Source organism: Coloeus monedula, assembly GCF_965178545.1.
Source record: "Coloeus monedula genome assembly, chromosome: 4".
NCBI lineage: Eukaryota > Metazoa > Chordata > Aves > Passeriformes > Corvidae > Coloeus > Coloeus monedula.
The window spans coordinates 68,450,373-68,456,737 of NC_138784.1; positions in this window are offsets into that span (position 1 = coordinate 68,450,373).

Here is a 6,365-nt window from a genome sequence, read left to right on the forward strand (position 1 = left end):
AGCCTCATGTTCCTCTTCTGAATTGGGCAGATTGCCCCCAGTTCTGGCCTTTATGGGTTTGACATTCCTACATAAAAATTAAATCCTGAACCCAAGAAGCTAGTTCAACAAAAGTTTTGTCACTTCAGAGTAAAAGAACAAATTATATACTTACGTTTTGTGGATAATAATCTTTGTTTCAAGCTGTGTTGAAAATTAAGGTATTATCATTTAAATGCTAAGGATAATCAGGACATCTGTTTCATAGGAGGACAGGTAGAGGACAGAAAATAAAGAGGTATTTAAAAATTAGGAATATAACTTGAGACTTCTTCAATGGAAAGGTTTACTTAATATCCACTCTATAAATTCTGTTTATGGCTGCCTGGACAAATGTGCGGGGTTTTTTTATTTTTTTTTAATTTTATTTTATTTCTTGTTATTTTTTTATTTTTTTATTTTTTCCTGTTTATTTTTTACTCTGAAGTGTTTATTTCTCCCCACTGAGCCTAAATGACTAGTTCAGGTGAAGATGTACTTACCAGGCACTGAAACCTGGTGAGGTGCATCCAATATTGAATTATCCTCTAATCATTGCATAGTCAGCAAATGTCTTTTGAAAGCCAGTTTCAAATGAAAATCCAATTTAGAGATTCAAAATGACCTTAGGAAGGAAGACTGTCTTCTCTGGGTTATACAGATAACCCAGGAAGACTTTTGCTAAGTTAAATTTAGACTTGCAGTAGCTTAAATTTTGATATCTATAAAACCAACCAAATAAACTAATCACCAAAAGAAAATGAAATCCAAAAGCCTACCCATGGTCAAAACTGTACATTTAAAACACTTTTGATTATACCAATTATACTGGCTAAAACTTGTTACCAGCTGAAATATTTTTAGCTAAACGATTGAGAATTATGCATACAGGGAATAGTCTTTTCAGAGTCTCAAATAATGTTTCAGCACCTTGTACTCCACCTAAAATAGCCCTCCATGAAATCAACTTAGCAGTCCGTCACCTCCAAGAGGTGTGCAAGTACTACAGTAATTTTACAAGTAGTTGTTCAAAGGGAGAGAGAAATGGACCAAACAGCTTATTTCAGTGCCTAGTCCATCCTGATATTTTGGTTTTACCATACAATTTTCCTTTCACTATTACTTTACATAGCTGGGCTGTCAGCTGGAGTTGAAGCTGCAATGAAATGCATGTTTGTTATAGTCAGTTTAATGCAATTCCGGCCCCTAAAGCTACACAAAGATTTCTCTGAGACCTCTTTCAGTTCCATTTACCTCTCTGTTTTAATTTTTCCATCTGGAATAGCTTGTTTTTTCTCAGTCCAAGTAGTAGTCTGAAATTATTTTTTCCCTAGAAAATCCAATCTTCAAAAATAAGGGATGGCATTTTGCATTATTAAAAAGGCTTAGCACTGAATCACAAACACATAATGACTGAAGGATTTGGATGGCAGACACTTGAAATATAATAGGCAGGTCAGAGACTTGTTGGCAAACAAGTGCAAACTCCACATATTTCACATCAGCCCATTTCTCAAGCCTGTCAAGGTCAAATTATAGCCATCAGTCATACTGGGGGATGTCAGACATTGCAGAGAAGTTCTTCATAACAGTGCTGCAGGAAAGTAAACCTATTTCCCTGTAGAAAATTTGCATAACCTGCAAGAAGAAAAGGCTTACCATTCTCCCCTTTGAATGAAATTTGTAGTGGAAATGGAGCATTAGAGTGCTGTGAGGATGGAGCAGCATTAGGGGCAAAAGCTGGGGCAGCTGCTCCATCCCAGTGCTAGGAGACAGCAAATACCAGAAGAGGTAAAACTCCGTTTTCCAAACATCTGTCTCCCTTAATGTGGGACTGGCTAATGGAAGCAGAGTCCTTTGGCTGTGGAAGGCAGTATCTGACACTTGCACTTATTTTGTCACCATCTCAGTGTTGAATCATAGAATCAATTCTATCATTTCACTGCTGTCCTTCTACAGACTACTGTCCAATATTTACCCAGGAAACAGAGCTACAAAGTGGAATTTCTTTTTTACCACTGCACAATTCAACATAACCGCTCTGAGTCTGTCCCAGTGACTTTGGGAAACAGCCATTAAATCCCAAAGTGATCTTAGCCCTGCCGTTGGGTTTTTGCTGCATGAGCCCACTGAGTTCCACAGTGCTCACGTGCAGCTCCTTGCTGAGCAGGGAGTGCCAAACAGCACTGTGCTGCAATGATGTTTGCTAGTCTTAGTACTCTTACATTCACTGAGGAGACCACAAGGAACAGTGATTTAAACCACCAAGCACAGAAGAGATTACAGCACTAGAGTGCAATCTGAGAGAGCTGGATATTTTTTGAGCCCTTGGCATTTGCTCCTTATATCATACAAAGAAAGTTGCTTAATCTCTTCCTTCTCTGCCAAATGTGTATTCTATTTTTTTGTCCCAAACTGGGAGCTAAGGAGGAGTTTTTTCTTGTTAAAGATGTGCTCAAATACTCAAATAACTCACGTTAGAGTAAGAATCAGAGGGGCAACAACAAACAAGATTCTTCTGTGGAAACTTCAGATAGTGTGGAGTAAATGAGGCATAATCTTATACTGAAGGGTAACAAATGGAAAGAAATCTCAGCAATCTCAGTCATGGAATACTGCTCATCCTGTGCTCTGCTGGATGCAGCTGTACTGCAGGAAAGAGAGGCTCACACAATACAACAGGATTGCAATCCACTTGTGCAAGGCAGCATGTAATGATCTGATTCTGAGTCCTGTTGACAGGTCAAAGCAGGGGCTTGACATGGACTGTGTTATTCATACTTTTACTCTCTCTGGTCATGCTTACAACCCAGAGCAATTTAGTACTTAGGTTGGTTTATTATTTTTGCTCTTAGCCCATGAAAGGGTTTTGTAATATTATCCATTTGTCTTGCAAATAATGTCCATTTCCAGGTAATTATTTGTTCTTTGAATGTAGTATATAAGTCCAGATGGAGATGTTTTCTTACAATGATTATTTCATACCACTTACGACCAAATTTTGTTCTGTTTTACTCAATACAGAAGTTAGGTGAAATACAGCATTCTTCTTACATCTGTATTCATTGGCATGAATAAGAGTTTTCCACACGCAGGTAGATCAGGAGTCAAACCTTGCAAAAATAATTACATGAGTACAAGCCCCATAGCAGTTTGCTGTGCTGTTGAGGTATTTTCTTCCTGATTCGTTGGCAATGTGGAAAACAAAAGTACTAGCTAGGCAGTGGCTAAGGATTACAGGTCCTATTACAGGCCCTATTTCTAAACTACTGGAATAATCTATGAATCTAAAATACTCCAAAGAACACAGTTGCTTCTTTTCTTTGCCAGCTGCAAGTTTCCAAGTGCTCAGTCTGCCAGTCAATAATTTATTTTCTTTTGAATTCTATTACTTCATTAAAATGCTTATAATATTTTTGGCTTGTTACATTTATTTTAATTCTTTAACTGTGATTCTTGATCTAGCATGACCTTTGAGTCCAATCAAGCTTCTGTTGGTTTGTTTTTCAAAGGCAGTTGACCAAGGCCAGACCACTTAAAAAAAAAAAAAAAAGTAATACTCAATTTATGCTGGTTTTTTTTTTCAATTTTCTCATAAATATGAGAAAACGAAATTATTACCTTCTTACTTTCCTAAGTCAAAGCTGGAAAAATGGAGAAGAAAAAGGGTGTAAAACTTAAAAATAACCCAGTTGCAGCAAGTAGTTACAGATACACTCTTCAAAGTTCTCAGTGAATCCAACACGTTTTTGAATTAGCTCTGCTTTTCCTGTAATGCAGGAAAAAAAATCTTAGTGCCAGGTTATACTTGTATTTGAATTCAACTCAGGATATTACCCAGAAATCCAAACCAAGTGTGATTATTGATAGTCTCAGCATGTGTAGTGGAAGACAGCTGAGTGATAATGGATTTGTGTATATTATGGTATCTCACCAAGTAGTCTGGTACCTCATCAAGTATTGGATGTATTTGTTCCTCCTGCTGTTTATCTCTGGCATGTCAAAAAAACATCTTGAGTACTTTAAGATGTGAAGCATGATGTATTTCCTCTCCAAGGAGCATGCTTTCCTCATTAGCATGAGGAGTACTTGCACACACAGGGGGAGGGATTCTAGGGATCTAGGTCAGGTGGAGCTACACAGTTTTACACATTAACACTTACTGTACTGTACCACTGACATTATCTACAGCAAAATGATCACCCTTCTACGAGATGGGGAGAAAGCACCACAAACCAGTGTTTGAAGCATTAAAATCTTTTCCTTTTGTAAGTTAATAGATTAAATTATCTATGGAGGTAACTGCAGCAAGAGATACGGGTAAGGATGAGTTCAAACAGCTACTTATCCATGTGCACTGCAATGCTTATACAACACAGGATGAGCAGTCTTGTCACAGGGATATTTCTCCAAATGCCTAAATGGTTCAATCGCTGCAGTGAGGATACTCATGCATTTGACAAAATTCAGATCTGCCTTTTAGATCAGATCTCTGAGACTTTCAAGATCTGTCATCACAATGACTATTGTGTACCCAAGCTGCAAGAACATCACTAGAAACTTAGGGCCTTCATGCAGGAAGACAACACTGCAAAAGGCTTATCATCCTCTGTCAGATCAGTACAAATACCCTGAAAATCCCCATGATAATGTCATGGCATTTGTGTTGTTTTGGAGATGAACGTGTGGCTTCTGGAAGCTTGAAGAAACAGACAGCTGTGATCAATATGTATTCTATCTCTCTTGGAATATGACAGAGGTAACGAAAAATGTGTTGGAAGAGGATGTATCTGAGGGATGAAAAGTTTTAGGGAAAGGATCCCAGGTTTAATTTTCTGTGCTAGTACTGTCCATGAGACCCTTTCAGAAAAGCCCGGAGTACTGGCCCTGGGACAAACTCTCAGCAGTACGTGTACGACCTCTGGTTTTCCATTCCCATACTATCACCTCTTTCCCCCAAGCAGTGGCTGTCCACAATATACCCTCCTCCCACCTTCCACTAGAATACTCTGGGGTGAAAATGGGGATCCAGTATTTATACCCCTTCTGTAAATTTCTGTGGTTGGTACTGTGAACAAAGCAGTAACAAAATGCTGCTACCAGCAGATCAACGATGGGGCAGCCATGCCTGGGGCAGCACTGTCTGAACCACAGTAAGGCTATGGAGCATGGAGGTGGCACCTGGGACTTGGAAACCTTTGGTTTAAAAGATCATGGATGGCATATAGAGGCTACTGCTCCTGCTCAGCAGTGAACCAGCATCATGACACTGATGGGGTTCTTCACAGGAAGGACAAAATGTATGTTGGAGTCCAGAGGCCACAAAGATGATTTGTGGAACACCTTTCCTATGAGGAAAGGGTTAGGGGATTGCTCACCCTGGAGAAAAGAAGGCTTCAAAGTGATCTTATAGTGCCCTTCCAGAGACTAAAAGGGGTCTACAAGAAAACTGGAGAGGGGCTTTTTCCAAGTACATGTAGAGATAGGAAAAGGGGGAATGTCTTTAAACTCTAAGAGAGTAGATTCAGATAGGTATAAGGAAGAAATTATTTTCTGTAAGGGTGGTTAGGCACTGGCACATGTTGCCAGAGAAGCTGTGGATACATCATCCCTGAAGTGCTCAAGACCAGGTTGGATGGGGTTTTGCACAACCTGATCTAGTGGAAATTGTCCCTATCTGTGGCAGGGGGATTGAAACTAGGTGATCTGTAATGTCCCTTTCAACCCCAAGCATTCAATGATTCAGTGATTTTAAAGTGTAGCTACTCTGATAATAGTCACTAGTTTTTTCTTTATTCCCTGTTCACTAGGATAAAACATAGTTCTCTGTCCATATTCACTTATCTTATGGGGGTCAACAGTGCAGATATAAAATCTAAACAGCTTTCTTGGCCTCGGTCTGAGAAGCATTAGTACAGAGAGCAAAGGAAATGACTCCTAGTTGAGAAGTGGGAACAGATTCCTATGTTCCTCTTTTGCTATCATACATAGGGAAAAAGTACATTTTGGTTTCTGGACCGATGACTTCCCAGGAGCTTATACTGATTAAAAACAATCACTTACAGCAAAAAGAAATCCAAAAGCCTATAAATATTTATGTCAGAGTCAAAGCCACAGAAAGATGAGTATGAAAAAAATAAGTTTTAAAAAAAAAAAAAAAAAGCAAGTACAATGGCTGGCACGTGAGGCAGAGTGAATTCCATACTGCACTCAACCCCACTATGAGGATTCTGCAATGGGAAAAGGTGATGCAACAGAAGACTTTTGGAAAGATACCCAAAGGAAGAAGAGACCTTCTTGCTTTCTGTGTGCACAAAAAATTCTAGGTTGTGCTTTTTCCACCTTCC